A 26211-nucleotide genomic window follows, 5' to 3' on the forward strand; every position below is an offset into this window, starting at 1 on the left:
TTTGGGATATACAACTTATAATACCCAGCCAACAATTATAGGGACATTGGCTGTGGACAATTTATCTCTGTGTCCTCACATTTAAAATAGGAACTTTTGGGCTATAACTGCATAAAATTATATAGTAGTAGCCCTATATACATCCTTAGATGTATGATAATTTATTTACAAATAACTTTTTATTAAACAAGAGTTTTTAATTATACTAATAAAAGCTAAATTTTATTCACACATCTTTCCTTTCTTCATACCCTTTCCAATTTATATTAGCTATTTGAATCAGTGGTGACCACTAGTGTGAATTTTGACCATTATTCTAATCAGTATTCTATGTAATCTGGGTATAAAGGCACCCTGTAGGCGCGGACCCGGTGTCCGGTTTGTATCTTCGGGGTGAGTCTTATGATGCTCCTCTGCCCCCTCAACTCCTCTCTCCATTCTCCTCTTGCCTTCGGCCACACTCGGGGCCCTCAGAACTCTGCAGCAGACACGCTGCGTCTTCGCTGCTCTCAGCGTCAGCACGCTCTCAGACTCTGTCTCAGTCTGACTCCTTACTAACTGAACTGCCTGGCTCCACCCTCCATAGATATATCCCTAACAGGCTTCCTCTGGTGGTGTGAGGTGAAAGGGTGGAGGTGTTTGTATGTAATGAGGGCCTCTTGTGGAGAAGTCCGTCCATGCACCCTGGATCCTGTGGTACCTGTGCGCAGCAGGGTGCCACATCGGCAGTCACGATCCATCAAGAGACCAGAGCGGAAGAGAAGCCGCTGCTCTGTAGACATGATATCAGCAGAAGCCGCTGAATCGCTGTGACCGCTCTGTGTCAGCAGAGATTGGTGCCAGGCACAACAGGCAGGCAGTTAGCAACTATCTACCTGTTAGTTCTTAGGTCAGTAGTAAAAAAAAATAAATAGTCCTAGATAACCCCTTTTAACATTATATACTTGCCAGCAATTATCTATTGTGTGACGTGGTCATAAGACTAAGTAAACTGAGTAACCTGGTCTATTACTGTATAACAAGGTCTATTACTGTATAACATGGTCCTTGACTGTATAACATGGTCTATTACTGTATAACATGGTCTATTACTGTATAATATGATCTATTACTGTATAACATGGTCCTTGACTGTATAATATGGTCTATTACTGTATAACATGGTCCTTGACTGTATAACATGGTCTATTACTGTATAACATGGTCCTTGACTGTATAACATGGTCCTTGACTGTATACCATGATCTATTACTGACCAGTGATAAATGGGGTTGTCCGTGCTTTTATACTTTTTTATTTGAAATATGGTTTCTAATGTTGGGGGCACTAGCTACAGGTATAGACCCTAATTGCTCTATAGGGGTTGTCCATCAATAAAGACAATTTTTTTTTATTACTTAAATACATGCATTTTTAGCTAAAAATAATTTTTTGTAATTGGATTTGATTAAAAATTTTGCACCGTTTGCCTTTTGTAGTCTCTATCTTGCACTGTCTAAGAATCCATCAGTGAGCTTATTATAACAGTTCAATAGGAGAGAACTGTTATAACAAGAGAAGGAGAGTAACTTTTTTTATGTCTTTTTCTGACCTCATCTCAGCTGGTTTAAGACCACTGACCACATCAAAGTTGAATGTGCAGGGAAACAAATAGTCTCTAAAAGCCAAATGGTGCAATATATTTAATGAAACCAAAATGCACAAAATATATCTTTAAGTCCACATAGGTGTAACATGCACCAATTGGCAGAATGGGGAATTTTTTATCCCCAATGGTGAACTTTTATCCCTATTACAAAATATGTGCCGCAGGTCAGATGCATGACCGCTGGGAGTCTACCGGAAAAAGCCGAGCAGCCACCTAGGGAATGAATGGAGCAGCTGTCAAGCATGTGCCTTTGCTGAAGCATTTGTCATCGAAACCAAGTTTTTACACTGTTGAAACAACATAGTAAAAAAAACATAGTTCTTATAGATGCTATATAACCCTTTTAAGGCAACCCATATACTCTAAAATCTAGACCTTTATTGGGTAGAAGTGTTTTAACTAATTGAATCGTTGACTGATCCTTCACGATTTTCCCAGTGTATATATGAATGTATATCTGTTTCTAACTTTTCCTATGTTCTTCACTTGTAGTTTGGGCGCCACCTGCTAAATCCTATTAGGAAAATAACACAGAAGGAAATTACAAGAAAGCAAGTCCATGTCTGAGTTGATGGACATGTTTCAGAGGTTTTTGGGAAAAGCATGTGAAAATTTGACAATTACTCCGAATAGCCTAATGTAACAAGCTGCTCCTCTTTTTTCATTTATTCCTTAGGATTGCCATTGGAAGGTTTATCTTACTGTACAAGTCTCATGGTTCCACCGTAACACGATTCGTTGGGCAATTTCAACATATATTTTTTTAATTGCTTAAAATAACATTTTGATAAGTACTATTATTAAGTGGCTAAATCATAAATGTTTGGGTCAGCTTCCACCAGCCAGAAGAAGGTCCTTTGTGCTCTTCTACAACCATAATGCGTACTTACTCTTTAGTCCTCACACACAGTCTCATCTTTTGGTGTGATACAACACTCCGGTATGCTCGGTGGTCAAGTTCTAGTGGCTACTGTACCACGGCAGGAGACACTTGGGCATGGGTCCTATTCCATATCAGAAGGTCATACATGAGGGAGCACACAAGTCTAGGTACACTATAAACCTGCAGCAAAAAAATAGAGGAGCAGACCAATGACTCTATTAGACCCAGACTTCATTGAAGTGACATCATAACCTCTGCTTCTTTATTCCCCAGGTTAGAGCAGTAACATGGGATCCCATGTTTTTCCAATTTCTGGATGTCTTGACAGAGGCACAACCAGATATTTATGTCATATGTTATGGATATGTCACTTTTCTCAGTTCCCTTTTACCATGACACAAAGTAATGCTACTAGTTTTGTAACATACTGGGGCCATTCATTATTTAACTCTGGTCTATCAAATGCTATTTCCCGGCTGCTTTATGCAATATAGCTACATAACACCAAAGGAGATAACAAAATTTGGTACATACTATACATAGTATTTTTTTTTATTAAAATGCAGTGTATTTGAGATTACAAATAATTTTTGGGTTTCATTGTTCACCGTTTGGCTTTTACAGGCTGTTTGTTTCCCTGCACATTCAACTTTGATGTGGTCTGTGGTCATAAATGAGCTGACAGGAGTTCAGAAAAAGACCGATTAATAAAGCTCTATAAACTCTCCCATTAAGACTTTTAGAAAGGGCTTACTGATGATTCTCAGTTAACTCATTCTGCAGCCAGCAGCAGACAGTGCAACTCAGAAGCAAATGGTACAATTTTTTTAGTAAACATAATTGCAAAAATGATTTTTAGCCTCAAATACATGCATCTAAGTAAAACAAAAAATACCCTAAATTGCAGACAATCCCTTTAATTAGTTTGGCAAGACTCTAAATGGAGATGGGGAAGGTGTAGTGTGAGTACATAACTAACCAGAGTAAAAGCCACATGCAGTTGATAAATATGTGTGGAAAACTCTTAAAATAGCAAAGGAAAGCCTGCATAGGAAAACCCTTCCATGGCAGGTGAAGCTTCATGGGTACTGTTATATGTAGACCGAGATGATGACATTTGAAGGTCCTGTTAGTTGCTGATTTTAGTAATGAATAAATACTGTGCGTGAAGAATTGCACTTAAAAGGAGTTCTCCAGGCATATAATAAAATTGTCCCCATCACATAATTCAAACGCAGCCCGTCCTAGACACGTGTCAGGACGGGCTTCATTCTGAAGAAACACTACTTCTGAGACCTGTGTCCCAACAGACAGGAGCAATATTGTAAGCACACAATACCTCTGTGATCCAAGGAAAAGGGTGTGACAAGAAGAAATCAATCTTCTGGGCTGACTGAGCACAGTCTCCACCCTTAGTCCCTTGTGCCCAGTCAGCCAAGAAAATTGATTTATTCTCTCATATGCAAATTGCCTCTTCAGAATAAAAGAGGACTTGTACTCTATAGCGCCACCTGTTGGAAGCAGCAATCCTACAAGTCATAATCAACCCTTTAACGAGTTGTGCAATATGACTTAGGATAAAAGCCAAATCAGAATCTCAATTTGCAGACACGGTGTTTCGGGCTGTTGGCCCTCATCAGTGCAAAGTATGAGTTCTGATTTGGCTAGGTGAGAGGCTCTGGACTGAGGTCTAAGGGGTAGCGTTTCTCCTTATGGAGAGTGACACACCAGCTCTGGCACGGCAAGGTAAGGAGGCTTATTCGCCGTGCAATTCTCTCACATACTTCTCCTCGGCTCACAGAGGTACATGTGCTTACGATACAGCTCCTCTGACATTGAGACACAGGTCTTTGGAGCAGTGTTTCTTCTTCAGACTGCAGCCCATTTTGACGCGTGACTAAGACGAACTGCCGTTTGAATTATGTGACAAGGGACATATTAGTGCATTCTTGGACAAACTCTTTAAAGTGCATTACTTGCATTGTTAAATGCTGCCTTCTTATTCTCCCTCAAGCAGTCTGTTTTCTTTTTAGCATGTCCATTCTTGTATAGCTGATAAACCTGTGTTGGAAGGACAGACAGGTGACTGGACCGATGAAACATATGAATTCTTACCAGGTTTTGCTAGCTAAAAATCGATGGCTGTGTTCCATGCAAGAACCCATGCTTTTATATGCTTTTCCTTTTCAGTCTACGTTCCCACAATGAGTTTTTGGTGAGTTCTTGATGTTGCAGATGTGATTTTAACTTTTTCTAGGCTTTACATTTGCAATCAGGGAGAACCATGAGATGCTGCTTTGTTTTATCTGCTGCTCGTGTTCACAGGAAATGATGTACATTCTGCTATTTAGTATATAGTTTTTAAAATAAATTTGTTTTCACTTCCAACTTCTTTTGACCTCTTTTTTCTTAATACATTAAGTGCAAAGTTTCCACCAAACCAAAGGAACAGAGAAATAGGCAATTACTGCTATGGTGTAGGTGTGAGCCAATGAGTGGCAAAAGGGTATTGATAGAAGTTGTCAGTCCAGTTTCCATAACACTGGCTAACACCACCTAAAGTAATAGCAATGCTAGATATTAATGATGGTAGGCGTGTGTCCAGTTTACATAATTCTGGCTCGTACAATGCTATGAAGTCTACTTCTACCGGTAGCAGCTATCTACAGTACTGGGTCAAAAGTTTGAACACACAAAAAAATCGCCCAAGTTTTCTGGATTTTTGATACATTCGTCTGTCCCTGGCCTTACTTTAATGGCCACTATACACATCCTTGGCATTCTCTCAAGACCTTCTTTAGGAATTCACATGGAACAGCTTCCAATAGTCTTGAAGGAGTTCTCAGAGGTGCTGAACACTTGTTGGTTGCCTTATCTTCACTTTTCTGTCCAACTCATCCAAAACCATCTCAATTGGACTGAGGTCCTTCTTCTTGGTCACATAGCTTGAAGTTTTTTTTGTTGTTTTTTTTGGGGGGGGGACTGGTCATTGTCCTTCAGTCTGAATCTACAATGTGCCCATTGTAATAAGAACAATTTTGACCGGTTTTATTTTAATGGTGACATGCATCAGTCCAGTTTATAGAATACTGGCTCACAATGAGCTCTTTAAGCTGCTTGACAGCTGCCACCAAAATGTGAAGATCCTTGGTCTTCCGTGGGCATAACGCTACTCAGCCAACACAGGGTGAGGGTAAAACAGTGTGGCAATATTTTATTGAATCACAAAGTTGACATTAAACACATAGAACAGCCCCAGCAAATACCCAAGATGGTACAACATTGGTCACATGACCTTGTTGGCCTATTTAATCCTGCTCCGCCCTTCTGGCTTTGCTGGACTTCATTGTTTATCTACTTTCTAGCTAGCCTGTGCTCTGTATCTAACTCTGTTAGTTTGCTTGGTCTACGGACCTCTATGTTCTATATATTTTGTTTGTTCGTCTGTCTGCTACTATTTCTGTTAGGAGGTGTCCCATTTTCCTCCCAGTCCTTAGTACTTGTAGGGATTCCTTCCCCACATCTATAGGTCTCCGTACAGACTAGCTTAGGACTTTAGCAGGTCTGATCGCAGGATCAGGTCCCCTGTTACATCGTAGGGATTAAGCTGAGTTCTATCGTAGGGACAGATCTCCTCTCTTTCCTTAGCTCTGGTAGCAGAACATAACAGTAAGTCCAGCCCAGCAAATGCTCTAAGGAAAGATTTTTTCTGTTCCATCATGGTGTCGGTTCTGGATTTGGCTAAACACCTGCAGGGACTCTCTTTGGAGGTGACTGAGCTCCGTCAACACGTGAGTAACTGTCCTGGAGCACATTTCTTGGAGCCTAAGGTACGTTTGCCGGATTTATTTTTTGGTGAACACCGAGAATTTTTTTCATTTAAAAATGCTTGCTTATTGTATTTTCGTTTGAGACCCAAGTCCTCTGGGGATGATTCCCAGCGCATAGGGTTTATAATGTCACTTTTGCGCAAAGAGCCTCAGGAGTGGGCCTTTTCTTTGCAACCTAGTGATACATGCTTCAGTTCAGTGGACAGTTTTTTTTCTGCTTTGGGACTATTATATGATGATCCTGATCATGTCTCATCAGCTGAGACTGAGTTAAGACGTTTGAGACAGGGATCAGGTAATGTGGAAAAATATTGTACTCATTTCCGTCGATGGTCTACTCAAACAGGGTGGAACGATTCTGTGCTGAAAAGTCTATTTCTTGCTGGGCTCAGTGAAAGGGTTAAAGACCTGCTAATTGCTTATCCTACACCTGAAGATTTGCAACAGGCTATGCAATTAGCTATACGGGTGGATAGGAGACTGCGTGCAAGGGTTAATGAGAAAGAAGCAAGACAAAAATATATCTCATACCCTACCATAATTATATATAAATGTAAAGCAAAATTGCATAATAAATATAGGGTACTTAGTGAACTATTTTTGATCAAAAAAAGTATACAAGCCGTCCCACCAGCGGCAAGGTGACCCTAAATTGGGACGGTACCTATACTGCCTATATTAAAAACCTTACTGTATATCAAAGTTGAAGTAATGCATATAAAAGGGTAGACAAATAGGACCGGGTCCCAACTCCAGACCACCTAGGCCCGTGGTAAGCTACATATATACCAATCAGCTCAACAAAGGGCATGCCACACCCTTAAATTGCACAGAATGCAAACAAGTCAAAAAACCAGACAATGTGAACTGAGGTCTAAGATGGCAGACATACAAGAAACAGAGGCATGTTCACACTAGCAAAAAAGAAGCAAGACAAAAATATATCTCATACCCTACCATAATTATATATAAATGTAAAGCAAAATTGCATAATAAATATAGGGTACTTAGTGAACTATTTTTGATCAAAAAAAGTATACAAGCCGTCCCACCAGCGGCAAGGTGACCCTAAATTGGGACGGTACCTATACTGCCTATATTAAAAACCTTACTGTATATCAAAGTTGAAGTAATGCATATAAAAGGGTAGACAAATAGGACCGGGTCCCAACTCCAGACCACCTAGGCCCGTGGTAAGCTACATATATACCAATCAGCTCAACAAAGGGCATGCCACACCCTTAAATTGCACAGAATGCAAACAAGTCAAAAAACCAGACAATGTGAACTGAGGTCTAAGATGGCAGACATACAAGAAACAGAGGCATGTTCACACTAGCAAAAAAGAAGCAAGACAAAAATATATCTCATACCCTACCATAATTATATATAAATGTAAAGCAAAATTGCATAATAAATATAGGGTACTTAGTGAACTATTTTTGATCAAAAAAAGTATACAAGCCGTCCCACCAGCGGCAAGGTGACCCTAAATTGGGACGGTACCTATACTGCCTATATTAAAAACCTTACTGTATATCAAAGTTGAAGTAATGCATATAAAAGGGTAGACAAATAGGACCGGGTCCCAACTCCAGACCACCTAGGCCCGTGGTAAGCTACATATATACCAATCAGCTCAACAAAGGGCATGCCACACCCTTAAATTGCACAGAATGCAAACAAGTCAAAAAACCAGACAATGTGAACTGAGGTCTAAGATGGCAGACATACAAGAAACAGAGGCATGTTCACACTAGCAAAAAAGAAGCAAGACAAAAATATATCTCATACCCTACCATAATTATATATAAATGTAAAGCAAAATTGCATAATAAATATAGGGTACTTAGTGAACTATTTTTGATCAAAAAAAGTATACAAGCCGTCCCACCAGCGGCAAGGTGACCCTAAATTGGGACGGTACCTATACTGCCTATATTAAAAACCTTACTGTATATCAAAGTTGAAGTAATGCATATAAAAGGGTAGACAAATAGGACCGGGTCCCAACTCCAGACCACCTAGGCCCGTGGTAAGCTACATATATACCAATCAGCTCAACAAAGGGCATGCCACACCCTTAAATTGCACAGAATGCAAACAAGTCAAAAATCCAGACAATGTGAACTGAGGTCTAAGATGGCAGACATACAAGAAACAGAGGCATGTTCACACTAGCAAAAAAGAAGCAAGACAAAAATATATCTCATACCCTACCATAATTATATATAAATGTAAAGCAAAATTGCATAATAAATATAGGGTACTTAGTGAACTATTTTTGATCAAAAAAAGTATACAAGCCGTCCCACCAGCGGCAAGGTGACCCTAAATTGGGACGGTACCTATACTGCCTATATTAAAAACCTTACTGTATATCAAAGTTGAAGTAATGCATATAAAAGGGTAGACAAATAGGACCGGGTCCCAACTCCAGACCACCTAGGCCCGTGGTAAGCTACATATATACCAATCAGCTCAACAAAGGGCATGCCACACCCTTAAATTGCACAGAATGCAAACAAGTCAAAAAACCAGACAATGTGAACTGAGGTCTAAGATGGCAGACATATAAGAAACAGAAGCATGTTCACACTAGCAAAAAAGAAGCAAGACAAAAATATATCTCATACCCTACCATAATTATATATAAATGTAAAGCAAAATTGCATAATAAATATAGGGTACTTAGTGAACTATTTTTGATCAAAAAAAGTATACAAGCCGTCCCACCAGCGGCAAGGTGACCCTAAATTGGGACGGTACCTATACTGCCTATATTAAAAACCTTACTGTATATCAAAGTTGAAGTAATGCATATAAAAGGGTAGACAAATAGGACCGGGTCCCAACTCCAGACCACCTAGGCCCGTGGTAAGCTACATATATACCAATCAGCTCAACAAAGGGCATGCCACACCCTTAAATTGCACAGAATGCAAACAAGTCAAAAAAACAGACAATGTGAACTGAGGTCTAAGATGGCAGACATACAAGAAACAGAGGCATGTTCACACTAGCAAAAAAGAAGCAAGACAAAAATATATCTCATACCCTACCATAATTATATATAAATGTAAAGCAAAATTGCATAATAAATATAGGGTACTTAGTGAACTATTTTTGATCAAAAAAAGTATACAAGCCATCCCACCAGCGGCAAGGTGACCCTAAATTGGGACGGTACCTATACTGCCTATATTAAAAACCTTACTGTATATCAAAGTTGAAGTAATGCATATAAAAGGGTAGACAAATAGGACCGGGTCCCAACTCCAGACCACCTAGGCCCGTGGTAAGCTACATATATACCAATCAGCTCAACAAAGGGCATGCCACACCCTTAAATTGCACAGAATGCAAACAAGTCAAAAAACCAGACAATGTGAACTGAGGTCTAAGATGGCAGACATACAAGAAACAGAGGCATGTTCACACTAGCAAAAAAGAAGCAAGACAAAAATATATCTCATACCCTACCATAATTATATATAAATGTAAAGCAAAATTGCATAATAAATATAGGGTACTTAGTGAACTATTTTTGATCAAAAAAAGTATACAAGCCGTCCCACCAGCGGCAAGGTGACCCTAAATTGGGACGGTACCTATACTGCCTATATTAAAAACCTTACTGTATATCAAAGTTGAAGTAATGCATATAAAAGGGTAGACAAATAGGACCGGGTCCCAACTCCAGACCACCTAGGCCCGTGGTAAGCTACATATATACCAATCAGCTCAACAAAGGGCATGCCACACCCTTAAATTGCACAGAATGCAAACAAGTCAAAAAACCAGACAATGTGAACTGAGGTCTAAGATGGCAGACATACAAGAAACAGAGGCATGTTCACACTAGCAAAAAAGAAGCAAGACAAAAATATATCTCATACCCTGCCATAATTATATATAAATGTAAAGCAAAATTGCATAATAAATATAGGGTACTTAGTGAACTATTTTTGATCAAAAAAAGTATACAAGCCGTCCCACCAGCGGCAAGGTGACCCTAAATTGGGACGGTACCTATACTGCCTATATTAAAAACCTTACTGTATATCAAAGTTGAAGTAATGCATATAAAAGGGTAGACAAATAGGACCGGGTCCCAACTCCAGACCACCTAGGCCCGTGGTAAGCTACATATATACCAATCAGCTCAACAAAGGGCATGCCACACCCTTAAATTGCACAGAATGCAAACAAGTCAAAAAACCAGACAATGTGAACTGAGGTCTAAGATGGCAGACATACAAGAAACAGAGGCATGTTCACACTAGCAAAAAAGAAGCAAGACAAAAATATATCTCATACCCTACCATAATTATATATAAATGTAAAGCAAAATTGCATAATAAATATAGGGTACTTAGTGAACTATTTTTGATCAAAAAAAGTATACAAGCCGTCCCACCAGCGGCAAGGTGACCCTAAATTGGGACGGTACCTATACTGCCTATATTAAAAACCTTACTGTATATCAAAGTTGAAGTAATGCATATAAAAGGGTAGACAAATAGGACCGGGTCCCAACTCCAGACCACCTAGGCCCGTGGTAAGCTACATATATACCAATCAGCTCAACAAAGGGCATGCCACACCCTTAAATTGCACAGAATGCAAACAAGTCAAAAAACCAGACAATGTGAACTGAGGTCTAAGATGGCAGACATACAAGAAACAGAGGCATGTTCACACTAGCAAAAAAGAAGCAAGACAAAAATATATCTCATACCCTACCATAATTATATATAAATGTAAAGCAAAATTGCATAATAAATATAGGGTACTTAGTGAACTATTTTTGATCAAAAAAAGTATACAAGCCGTCCCACCAGCGGCAAGGTGACCCTAAATTGGGACGGTACCTATACTGCCTATATTAAAAACCTTACTGTATATCAAAGTTGAAGTAATGCATATAAAAGGGTAGACAAATAGGACCGGGTCCCAACTCCAGACCACCTAGGCCCGTGGTAAGCTACATATATACCAATCAGCTCAACAAAGGGCATGCCACACCCTTAAATTGCACAGAATGCAAACAAGTCAAAAAACCAGACAATGTGAACTGAGGTCTAAGATGGCAGACATACAAGAAACAGAGGCATGTTCACACTAGCAAAAAAGAAGCAAGACAAAAATATATCTCATACCCTACCATAATTATATATAAATGTAAAGCAAAATTGCATAATAAATATAGGGTACTTAGTGAACTATTTTTGATCAAAAAAAGTATACAAGCCGTCCCACCAGCGGCAAGGTGACCCTAAATTGGGACGGTACCTATACTGCCTATATTAAAAACCTTACTGTATATCAAAGTTGAAGTAATGCATATAAAAGGGTAGACAAATAGGACCGGGTCCCAACTCCAGACCACCTAGGCCCGTGGTAAGCTACATATATACCAATCAGCTCAACAAAGGGCATGCCACACCCTTAAATTGCACAGAATGCAAACAAGTCAAAAAACCAGACAATGTGAACTGAGGTCTAAGATGGCAGACATATAAGAAACAGAGGCATGTTCACACTAGCAAAAAAGAAGCAAGACAAAAATATATCTCATACCCTACCATAATTATATATAAATGTAAAGCAAAATTGCATAATAAATATAGGGTACTTAGTGAACTATTTTTGATCAAAAAAAGTATACAAGCCGTCCCACCAGCGGCAAGGTGACCCTAAATTGGGACGGTACCTATACTGCCTATATTAAAAACCTTACTGTATATCAAAGTTGAAGTAATGCATATAAAAGGGTAGACAAATAGGACCGGGTCCCAACTCCAGACCACCTAGGCCCGTGGTAAGCTACATATATACCAATCAGCTCAACAAAGGGCATGCCACACCCTTAAATTGCACAGAATGCAAACAAGTCAAAAAAACAGACAATGTGAACTGAGGTCTAAGATGGCAGACATACAAGAAACAGAGGCATGTTCACACTAGCAAAAAAGAAGCAAGACAAAAATATATCTCATACCCTACCATAATTATATATAAATGTAAAGCAAAATTGCATAATAAATATAGGGTACTTAGTGAACTATTTTTGATCAAAAAAAGTATACAAGCCGTCCCACCAGCGGCAAGGTGACCCTAAATTGGGACGGTACCTATACTGCCTATATTAAAAACCTTACTGTATATCAAAGTTGAAGTAATGCATATAAAAGGGTAGACAAATAGGACCGGGTCCCAACTCCAGACCACCTAGGCCCGTGGTAAGCTACATATATACCAATCAGCTCAACAAAGGGCATGCCACACCCTTAAATTGCACAGAATGCAAACAAGTCAAAAAACCAGACAATGTGAACTGAGGTCTAAGATGGCAGACATACAAGAAACAGAGGCATGTTCACACTAGCAAAAAAGAAGCAAGACAAAAATATATCTCATACCCTACCATAATTATATATAAATGTAAAGCAAAATTGCATAATAAATATAGGGTACTTAGTGAACTATTTTTGATCAAAAAAAGTATACAAGCCGTCCCACCAGCGGCAAGGTGACCCTAAATTGGGACGGTACCTATACTGCCTATATTAAAAACCTTACTGTATATCAAAGTTGAAGTAATGCATATAAAAGGGTAGACAAATAGGACCGGGTCCCAACTCCAGACCACCTAGGCCCGTGGTAAGCTACATATATACCAATCAGCTCAACAAAGGGCATGCCACACCCTTAAATTGCACAGAATGCAAACAAGTCAAAAAACCAGACAATGTGAACTGAGGTCTAAGATGGCAGACATACAAGAAACAGAGGCATGTTCACACTAGCAAAAAAGAAGCAAGACAAAAATATATCTCATACCCTACCATAATTATATATAAATGTAAAGCAAAATTGCATAATAAATATAGGGTACTTAGTGAACTATTTTTGATCAAAAAAAGTATACAAGCCGTCCCACCAGCGGCAAGGTGACCCTAAATTGGGACGGTACCTATACTGCCTATATTAAAAACCTTACTGTATATCAAAGTTGAAGTAATGCATATAAAAGGGTAGACAAATAGGACCGGGTCCCAACTCCAGACCACCTAGGCCCGTGGTAAGCTACATATATACCAATCAGCTCAACAAAGGGCATGCCACACCCTTAAATTGCACAGAATGCAAACAAGTCAAAAAACCAGACAATGTGAACTGAGGTCTAAGATGGCAGACATACAAGAAACAGAGGCATGTTCACACTAGCAAAAAAGAAGCAAGACAAAAATATATCTCATACCCTACCATAATTATATATAAATGTAAAGCAAAATTGCATAATAAATATAGGGTACTTAGTGAACTATTTTTGATCAAAAAAAGTATACAAGCCGTCCCACCAGCGGCAAGGTGACCCTAAATTGGGACGGTACCTATACTGCCTATATTAAAAACCTTACTGTATATCAAAGTTGAAGTAATGCATATAAAAGGGTAGACAAATAGGACCGGGTCCCAACTCCAGACCACCTAGGCCCGTGGTAAGCTACATATATACCAATCAGCTCAACAAAGGGCATGCCACACCCTTAAATTGCACAGAATGCAAACAAGTCAAAAAACCAGACAATGTGAACTGAGGTCTAAGATGGCAGACATACAAGAAACAGAGGCATGTTCACACTAGCAAAAAAGAAGCAAGACAAAAATATATCTCATACCCTACCATAATTATATATAAATGTAAAGCAAAATTGCATAATAAATATAGGGTACTTAGTGAACTATTTTTGATCAAAAAAAGTATACAAGCCGTCCCACCAGCGGCAAGGTGACCCTAAATTGGGACGGTACCTATACTGCCTATATTAAAAACCTTACTGTATATCAAAGTTGAAGTAATGCATATAAAAGGGTAGACAAATAGGACCGGGTCCCAACTCCAGACCACCTAGGCCCGTGGTAAGCTACATATATACCAATCAGCTCAACAAAGGGCATGCCACACCCTTAAATTGCACAGAATGCAAACAAGTCAAAAAACCAGACAATGTGAACTGAGGTCTAAGATGGCAGACATACAAGAAACAGAGGCATGTTCACACTAGCAAAAAAGAAGCAAGACAAAAATATATCTCATACCCTACCATAATTATATATAAATGTAAAGCAAAATTGCATAATAAATATAGGGTACTTAGTGAACTATTTTTGATCAAAAAAAGTATACAAGCCGTCCCACCAGCGGCAAGGTGACCCTAAATTGGGACGGTACCTATACTGCCTATATTAAAAACCTTACTGTATATCAAAGTTGAAGTCTGCCATCTTAGACCTCAGTTCACATTGTCTGGTTTTTTGACTTGTTTGCATTCTGTGCAATTTAAGGGTGTGGCATGCCCTTTGTTGAGCTGATTGGTATATATGTAGCTTACCACGGGCCTAGGTGGTCTGGAGTTGGGACCCGGTCCTTTTTGTCTACCCTTTTATATGCATTACTTCAACTTTGATATACAGTAAGGTTTTTAATATAGGCAGTATAGGTACCGTCCCAATTTAGGGTCACCTTGCCGCTGGTGGGACGGCTTGTATACTTTTTTTGATCAAAAATAGTTCACTAAGTACCCTATATTTATTATGCAATTTTGCTTTACATTTATATATAATTATGGCAGGGTATGAGATATATTTTTGTCTTGCTTCTTTTTTGCTAGTGTGAACATGCCTCTGTTTCTTGTATGTCTGCCATCTTAGACCTCAGTTCACATTGTCTGGTTTTTTGACTTGTTTGCATTCTGTGCAATTTAAGGGTGTGGCATGCCCTTTGTTGAGCTGATTGGTATATATGTAGCTTACCACGGGCCTAGGTGGTCTGGAGTTGGGACCCGGTCCTATTTGTCTACCCTTTTATATGCATTACTTCAACTTTGATATACAGTAAGGTTTTTAATATAGGCAGTATAGGTACCGTCCCAATTTAGGGTCACCTTGCCGCTGGTGGGACGGCTTGTATACTTTTTTTGATCAAAAATAGTTCACTAAGTACCCTATATTTATTATGCAATTTTGCTTTACATTTATATATAATTATGGTAGGGTATGAGATATATTTTTGTCTTGCTTCTTTTTTGCTAGTGTGAACATGCCTCTGTTTCTTGTATGTCTGCCATCTTAGACCTCAGTTCACATTGTCTGGTTTTTTGACTTGTTTGCATTCTGTGCAATTTAAGGGTGTGGCATGCCCTTTGTTGAGCTGATTGGTATATATGTAGCTTACCACGGGCCTAGGTGGTCTGGAGTTGGGACCCGGTCCTATTTGTTTACCCTTTTATATGCATTACTTCAACTTTGATATACAGTAAGATTTTTAATATAGGCAGTATAGGTACCGTCCCAATTTAGGGTCACCTTGCCGCTGGTGGGACGGCTTGTATACTTTTTTTGATCAAAAATAGTTCACTAAGTACCCTATATTTATTATGCAATTTTGCTTTACATTTATATATAATTATGGTAGGGTATGAGATATATTTTTGTCTTGCTTCTTTTTTGCTAGTGTGAACATGCCTCTGTTTCTTGTATGTCTGCCATCTTAGACCTCAGTTCACATTGTCTGGTTTTTTTACTTGTTTGCATTCTGTGCAATTTAAGGGTGTGGCATGCCCTTTGTTGAGCTGATTGGTATATATGTAGCTTACCACGGGCCTAGGTGGTCTGGAGTTGGGACCCGGTCCTATTTGTCTACCCTTTTATATGCATTACTTCAACTTTGATATACAGTAAGGTTTTTAATATAGGCAGTATAGGTACCGTCCCAATTTAGGGTCACCTTGCCGCTGGTGGGACGGCTTGTATACTTTTTTTGATCAAAAATAGTTCACTAAGTACCCTGTATTTATTATGCAATTTTGCTTTACATTTATATATAATTAAGGTAGGGTATGAGATATATTTTTGTCTTGCTTCTTTTTTGAATAAATACAATTTAATAAAGCATAGGATAAAACAACATAAAAACAATTTAATAAAGCATAGGATAAAACAACATAAACACAATTTAATAAAGCATAGGATAAAACAACATAAATACCATTTAATAAAGCATAGGATAAAACTACATAAATACAATTTAATAAAGCATAGGTTAAAACAACATGAATAAAATTTAATAAAGCATAGGACAAAACAACATAAATACAATTTAATAAAGCATAGGATAAAACAACATAAATACAATTTAATAAAGCATAAGATAAAACAACATAAATGCAATTTAATAAAGCATGGGTTAAAACAACATAAATACAATTTAATAAAGCATGGGTTAAAACAACATAAATACAATTTAATAAAGCATAGGATAAAACAACATAAACAGAATTTAATAAAGCATAGGATAAAACAACATAAATACAATTTAATAAAGCATACGATAAAACAACATAAATACAATTTAATAAAGCATAGAATAAAACAACATAAATACAATTTAATAAAGCATAGGATAAAACAACATAAATGCAGTTTAATAAAGCATACGATAAAACAACATAAATACAATTTAATAAAGCATAGGATAAAACAACATAAATACCATTTAATAAAGCATAGGATAAAACAACATAAATACAATTTAATAAAGCATAGGTTAAAATAACATAAATAAAATTTAATAAAGCATAGGACAAAACAACATAAATACAATTTAATAATGCATAGGATAAAACAACATAAATACAATTTAATAAAGCATAAGATAAAACAACATAAATGCAATTTAATAAAGCATGGGTTAAAACAACATAAATACAATTTAATAAAGCATAGGATAAAACAACATAAACACAATTTAATAAAGCATAGGATAAAACAACATAAATACAATTTAATAACGCATACAATAAAACAACATAAATACAATTTAATAAAGCATAGGATAAAACAACATAAATACAATTTAATAAAACATAGGATAAAACAACATAAATACAATTTAATAAAGCATAGGATAAAACTACATAAATGCAGTTTAATAAAGCATACAATAAAACAACATAAATACAATTTAATAAAGCATAGGATAAAACAACATAAATACAATTTAATAAAGCATAGGATAAAACAACATAAATACAATTTAATAAAGCATAGAATAAAACAACATAAATACAATTTAATAAAGCATAGTATAAAACAACATAAATGCAGTTTAATAAAGCATATGATAAAACAACATGAATACAATTTAATAAAGCATAGGATAAAACAATATAAATACAATTTAAAAAAGCATAGCATAAAACAACATAAATACAATTTAATAAAGCATAGGATAAAACAACATAAATGCAGTTTAATAAAGCATACGATAAAACAACATAAATACAATTTAATAAAGCATAGGATAAAACAACCTTAATACAATTTAAAAAAGCATAGGAAAAACAACATAAACACAATTTAATAAAGCATAAGATAAAACAACATAAATACAATTTAATAAAGCATGGGTTAAAACAACATAAATACAATTTAATAAAGCATACAATAAAACAACATAAATACAATTTAATAACGCAAAGGATAAAACAACATAAATACAATTTAATAAAGCATAGGATAAAACAACATAAATACAATTTAATAAAGCATATAATAAAACAACATCAATACAATTTAATAAAGCATAGGATAAAACAACATAAATGCAGTTTAATAAAGCATATGATAAAACAACATAAATACAATTTAATAAAGCATAGGATAAAACAACATAAATACAATTTAAAAAAGCATAGGATAAAACAACAAAAACACAATTTAATAAAGCATAAGATAAAACAACATAAATACAATTTAATAAAGCATGGGTTAAAACAACATAAATACAATTTAATAAAGCATAGGATAAAACAACATAAATACAATTTAATAAAGCATAGGATAAAACAACATAAACACAATTTAATAAAGCATGGGTTAAAACAACATAAATACAATTTAATAAAGCATAGGATAAAACAACATAAATACAATTTAATAAAGCATATGATAAAACAACATAAACACAATTTAATAAAGCATAGGTTAAAACAACATAAATAAAATTTAATAAAGCATAGGACAAAACAACGTAAATACAATTTAATAAAGCATAGGTTAAAACAACATAAATAAAATTTAATAAAGCATAGGACAAAACAATATAAATACAATTTAATAAAGCATAGGATAAAACAACATAAATACAATTTAATAAAGCATAGGATAAAACAACATAAACACAATTTAATAAAACATAGGATAAAACAACATAAACACAATTTAATAAAACATAGGATAAAACAACATAAATACAATTTAATAAAGCATACGATGAAACAACATAAATACAATTTAATAAAGCATAGGATAAAACAACATAAATACAATTTAATAAAGCATACGATAAAACAACATAAATACAATTTAATAAAGCATAGAATAAAACAATATAAATACAATTTAAAAAAGCATAGCATAAAAAAACATAAATACAATTTAATAAAGCATAGGATAAAACAACACAAATGCAGTTTAATAAAGCATACGATAAAACAACATAAATACAATTTAATAAAGCATAGGATAAAACAACATAAATACAATTTAAAAAAGCATAGGAAAAACAACATAAACACAATTTAATAAAGCATAAGATAAAACAACATAAATACAATTTAATAAAGCATGGGTTAAAACAACATAAATACAATTTAATAAAGCATAGGATAAAACAACATAAATACAATTTAATAAAGCATAGGATAAAACAACATAAACACAATTTAATAAAGCATAGGATAAAACAACATAAATACCATTTAATAAAGCATAGGATAAAACAACATAAATACAATTTAATAAAGCATAGGTTAAAACAACATAAATAACATTTTTATAAAGCATAGGACAAAACAACATAAATACAATTTAATAAAGCATAGGATAAAACAACATATATACAATTTAATAAAGCATAAGACAAAACAACATAATTGCAATTTAATAAACCATGGGTTAAAACAACATAAATAGAATTTAATAAAACATAGGATAAAACAACATAAATACAATTTAATAAAGCATAGGATAAAACAACATAAATGCAGTTTAATAAAGCATACAATAAAACAACATAAATACAATTTAATAAAGCAAAGGATAAAACAACATAAATAGAATTTAATAAAGCATAGGATAAAACAACATAAATACAATTTAATAAAGCATAGAATAAAACAACATCAATACAATTTAATAAAGCATAGGATAAAACAACATAAATGCAGTTTAATAAAGCATACGATAAAACAACATAAATACAATTTAATAAAGCATAGGATAAAACAACATAAATACAATTTAAAAAAGCATAGGATAAAACAACATAAACACAATTTAATAAAGCATAAGATAAAACAACATAAATACAATTTAATAAAGCATGGGTTAAAACAACATAAATACAATTTAATAAAGCATAGGATAAAACAACATAAATACAATTTAATAAAGCATAGGATAAAACAACATAAACACAATTTAATAAAGCATAGGATAAAACAACATAAATACAATTTAATAAAGCATGGGTTAAAACAACATATATACAATTTAATAAAACATGGGTTAAAACAACATAAATACAATTTAATAAAGCATAGGATAAAACAACATAAATACAATTTAATAAAGCATAGGATAAAACAACATAAACGCAATTTAATAAAGCATTGGATAAAACAACATAAATACAATTTAATAAAGCATAGGTTAAAACAACACAAATGCAATTTAATAAAGTATAGGATAAAACAACATAAACACAATTTAATATAGCATAGGATAAAACAACATAAATACAATTTAATAAACATAGGATAAAACAACATAAATACAATTTAATAAAGCATAGGTTAAAACAACATAAATACAATTTAATAAAGCATAGGATAAAACAACATAAATACAATTTAATAAAGCATAGGATAAAACAACATAAACACAATTTAATAAAACATAGGATAAAACAACATAAATACAATTTAATAAAGCATAGGTTAAAGCAACATAAATACAATTTAATAAAGCAAAGGATAAAACAAAATAAATAAAATTTAATAAAGCATAGGATAAAACAACATAAATACAATTTAATAAAGCATAGAATAAAACAACATCAATACAATTTAATAAAGCATAGGATAAAACAACATAAATGCAGTTTAATAAAGCATACGATAAAACAACATAAATACAATTTAATAAAGCATAGGATAAAACAACATAAATACAATTTAAAAAAGCATAGGATAAAACAACATAAACACAATTTAATAAAGCATAAGATAAAACAACATAAATACAATTTAATAAAGCAAGGGTTAAAACAACATAAATACAATTTAATAAAGCATAGGATAAAACAACATAAATACAATTTAATAAAGCATGGGTTAAAACAACATAAATACAATTTAATAAAGCATGGGTTAAAACAACATAAATACAATTTAATAAAGCATAGGATAAAACAACATAAATACAATTTAATAAAGCATAGGATAAAACAACATAAACGCAATTTAATAAAGCATTGGATAAAACAACATAAATACAATTTAATAAAGCATAGGTTAAAACAACACAAATGCAATTTAATAAAGTATAGGATAAAACAACATAAACACAATTTAATATAGCATATAATAAAACAACATAAATACAATTTAATAAAGCATAGGATAAAACAACATAAATACAATTTAATAAAGCATAGGTTAAAACAACATAAATACAATTTAATAAAGCATAGGATAAAACAACATAAATACAATTTAATAAAGCATAGGATAAAACAACATAAACACAATTTAATAAAACATAGGATAAAACAACATAAATACAATTTAATAAAGCATAGGTTAAAGCAACATAAATACAATTTAATAAAGCATAGGATAAAACAACATAAAAACAAGTTAATAAAGCATAGGTTAAAACAACATAAATACAATTTAATAAAGCATAGGTTAAAACAACATAAATACAATTTAATAAAGGATAGGTTAAAACAACATAAATACAATTTAATAAAGCATAGGATAAAACAACATAAATACAATTTAATAAAGCATAGGATAAAACAACATAAATACAGTTTAATAAAGCATAGGTTAAAACAACATAAACACAATTTAATGAAGCATAAGATAAAACAACATAAATACAATTTAATAAAGCATGGGTTAAAACAACATAAATACAATTTAATAAAGCATAGGATAAAACAACATAAATACAATTTAATAAAGCATAGGATAAAACAACATAAACACAGTTTAATAAAGCATAGGATAAAACAACATAAATACAATTTAATAAAGCATGGGTTTAAACAACATAAATACAATTTAATAAAGCATGGGTTAAAACAACATGAATACAATTTAATAAAGCATAGGATAAAACAACATAAATGCAATTTAATAAAGTATAGGATAAAACAACATAAACACAATTTAATAAAGCATAGGATAAAACAACATAAATACAATTTAATAAAGCATAGGATAAAACAACATAAATACAATTTAATAAAGCATAGGTTAAAACAACATAAATACAATTTAATAAAGCATAGGATAAAACAACATACATACAATTTAATAAAGCATAGGATAAAACAACATAAACACAATTTAATAAAGCATAGGATAAAACAACATAAATACAATTTAATAAAGCATAGGATAAAACAACATAAATACAATTTAATAAATCATAGGTTAAAACAACATAAATACAATTTAATAAAGTATAGGATAAAACAACATAAATACAATTTAATAAAGCATAGGTTAAAACAACATAAATACAATTTAATAAAGCATAGGATAAAACAACATAAATACAATTTAATAAAGCATAGGATAAAACAACATAAATACAATTTAATAAAGCATAGGATAAAACTACATAAATACAATTTAATAAAGCATAGGTTAAAGCAACATAAATACAATTTAATAAAGCATAGGATAAAACAACATAAAAACAATCTAATAAAGCATAGGTTAAAACAACATAAATACAATTTAATAAAGCATAGGTTAAAACAACATAAATACAATTTAATAAAGGATAGGTTAAAACAACATAAATACAATTTAATAAAGCATAGGATAAAACAACATAAATACAATTTAATAAAGCATAGGATAAAACAACATAAATACAGTTTAATAAAGCATAGGTTAAAACAACATAAATACCATTTAATAAAGCATTGGAAAAAACAACATAAATACCATTTAATAAAGCATAGGATAAAAAAACATAAATACAATTTAATAAAGCACAGGATAAAACAACATAAATACAATTTAATAAAGCATAGGATAAAACTACATAAATACAATTTAATAAAGCATAGGTTAAAGCAACATAAATACAATTTAATAAAGCATAGGATAAAACAACATAAAAACAATCTAATAAAGCATAGGTTAAAACAACATAAATACAATTTAATAAAGCATAGGTTAAAACAACATAAATACAATTTAATAAAGGATAGGTTAAAACAACATAAATACAATTTAATAAAGCATAGGATAAAACAACATAAATACAGTTTAATAAAGCATAGGTTAAAACAACATAAATACCATTTAATAAAGCATAGGAAAAAACAACAAATACCATTTAATAAAGCATAGGATAAAACAACATAAATACAATTTAATAAAGCATAGAATAAAACAACATCAATACAATTTAATAAAGCATAGGATAAAACAACATAAATGCAGTTTAATAAAGCATACGATAAAACAACATAAATACAATTTAATAAAGCATAGGATAAAACAACATAAATACAATTTAAAAAAGCATAGGATAAAACAACATAAACACAATTTAATAAAGCATAAGATAAAACAACATAAATACAATTTAATAAAGCATGGGTTAAAACAGCATAAATACAATTTAATAAAGCATAGGATAAAACAACATAAATACAATTTAATAAAGCATAGGATAAAACAACATAAACACAATTTAATAAAGCATAGGATAAAACAACATAAATACAATTTAATAAAGCATGGGTTAAAACAACATAAATACAATTTAATAAAGCATGGGTTAAAACAACATAAATACAATTTAATAAAGCATAGGATAAAACAACATAAATACAATTTAATAAAGCATAGGATAAAACAACATAAACGCAATTTAATAAAGCATTGGATAAAACAACATAAATACAATTTAATAAAGCATAGGTTAAAACAACACAAATGCAATTTAATAAAGTATAGGATAAAACAACATAAACACAATTTAATATAGCATATAATAAAACAACATAAATACAATTTAATAAAGCATAGGATAAAACAACATAAATACAATTTAATAAAGCATAGGTTAAAACAACATAAATACAATTTAATAAAGCATAGGATAAAACAACATAAATACAATTTAATAAAGCATAGGATAAAACAACATAAACACAATTTAATAAAACATAGGATAAAACAACATAAATACAATTTAATAAAGCATAGGTTAAAGCAACATAAATACAATTTAATAAAGCATAGGATAAAACAACATAAAAACAAGTTAATAAAGCATAGGTTAAAACAACATAAATACAATTTAATAAAGCATAGGTTAAAACAACATAAATACAATTTAATAAAGGATAGGTTAAAACAACATAAATACAATTTAATAAAGCATAGGATAAAACAACATAAATACAATTTAATAAAGCATAGGATAAAACAACATAAATACAGTTTAATAAAGCATAGGTTAAAACAACATAAACACAATTTAATGAAGCATAAGATAAAACAACATAAATACAATTTAATAAAGCATGGGTTAAAACAACATAAATACAATTTAATAAAGCATAGGATAAAACAACATAAATACAATTTAATAAAGCATAGGATAAAACAACATAAACACAGTTTAATAAAGCATAGGATAAAACAACATAAATACAATTTAATAAAGCATGGGTTTAAACAACATAAATACAATTTAATAAAGCATGGGTTAAAACAACATGAATACAATTTAATAAAGCATAGGATAAAACAACATAAATGCAATTTAATAAAGTATAGGATAAAACAACATAAACACAATTTAAAAAAGCATAGGATAAAACAACATAAACACAATTTAATAAAGCATAAGATAAAACAACATAAATACAATTTAATAAAGCATGGGTTAAAACAGCATAAATACAATTTAATAAAGCATAGGATAAAACAACATAAATACAATTTAATAAAGCATAGGATAAAACAACATAAACACAATTTAATAAAGCATAGGATAAAACAACATAAATACAATTTAATAAAGCATGGGTTAAAACAACATAAATACAATTTAATAAAGCATGGGTTAAAACAACATAAATACAATTTAATAAAGCATAGGATAAAACAACATAAATACAATTTAATAAAGCATAGGATAAAACAACATAAACGCAATTTAATAAAGCACTGGATAAAACAACATAAATACAATTTAATAAAGCATAGGTTAAAACAATACAAATGCAATTTAATAAAGTATAGGATAAAACAACATAAACACAATTTAATATAGCATAGGATAAAACAACATAAATACAATTTAATAAAGCATAGGATAAAACAACATAAATACAATTTAATAAAGCATAGGTTAAAACAACATAAATACAATTTAATAAAGCATAGGATAAAACAACATAAATACAATTTAATAAAGCATAGGATAAACCAACATAAACACAATTTAATAAAGCATAGGATAAAACAACATAAATACAATTTAATAAAGCATAGGATAAAACAACATAAATACAATTTAATAAATCATAGGTTAAAACAACATAAATACAATTTAATAAAGTATAGGATAAAACAACATAAATACAATTTAATAAAGCATAGGTTAAAACAACATAAATACAATTTAATAAAGCATAGGATAAAACAACATAAATACAATTTAATAAAGCATAGGATAAAACAACATAAATACAATTTAATAAAGCATAGGTTAAAGCAACATAAATACAATTTAATAAAGCATAGGATAAAACAACATAAAAACAAGTTAACAAAGCATAGGTTAAAACAACATAAATACAATTTAATAAAGCATAGGTTAAAACAACATAAATACAATTTAATAAAGGATAGGTTAAAACAACATAAATACAATTTAATAAAGCATAGGATAAAACAACATAAATACAATTTAATAAAGCATAGGATAAAACAACATAAATGCAGTTTAATAAAGCATAGGTTAAAACAACATAAACACAATTTAATGAAGCATAAGATAAAACAACATAAATACAATTTGATAAAGCATGGGTTAAAACAACATAAATACAATTTAATAAAGCATAGGATAAAATAACATAAATACAATTTAATAAAGCATAGGATAAAACAACATAAACACAATTTAATAAAGCATAGGATAAAACAACATAAATACAATTTAATAAAGCATGGGTTAAAACAACATAAATACAATTTAATAAAGCATGGGTTAAAACAACATAAATAAAATTTAATAAAGCATAGGATAAAACAACATAAATACAATTTAATAAAACATAGGATAAAACAACATAAATACAATTTAATAAAGCATGGGTTAAAACAACATAAATACAATTTAATAAAGCATATGATAAAACAACATAAATACAATTTAATAAAGCATAGGATAAAACAACATAAACACAATTTAATAAAGCATAGGATAAAACAACATAAATACCATTT

General features: G+C 32.0%; 1 pseudogene; it reads left to right on the plus strand.

Moving 5' to 3' along the window:
• The window catches only part of LOC141154860 (mitochondrial fission regulator 2-like), a 78770-nt pseudogene extending 76002 nt beyond the window's left edge, over positions 1–2768 (plus strand).
• Positions 2769–26211: the final 23443 nt, after the last annotated feature.

The sequence above is a fragment of the Phyllobates terribilis genome, unplaced genomic scaffold, assembly GCF_046119375.1.
Source record: "Phyllobates terribilis strain yellow unplaced genomic scaffold, ASM4611937v1 Scaffold_1__5_contigs__length_1240528914, whole genome shotgun sequence".
Classification (NCBI taxonomy): Eukaryota; Metazoa; Chordata; class Amphibia; order Anura; family Dendrobatidae; genus Phyllobates; species Phyllobates terribilis.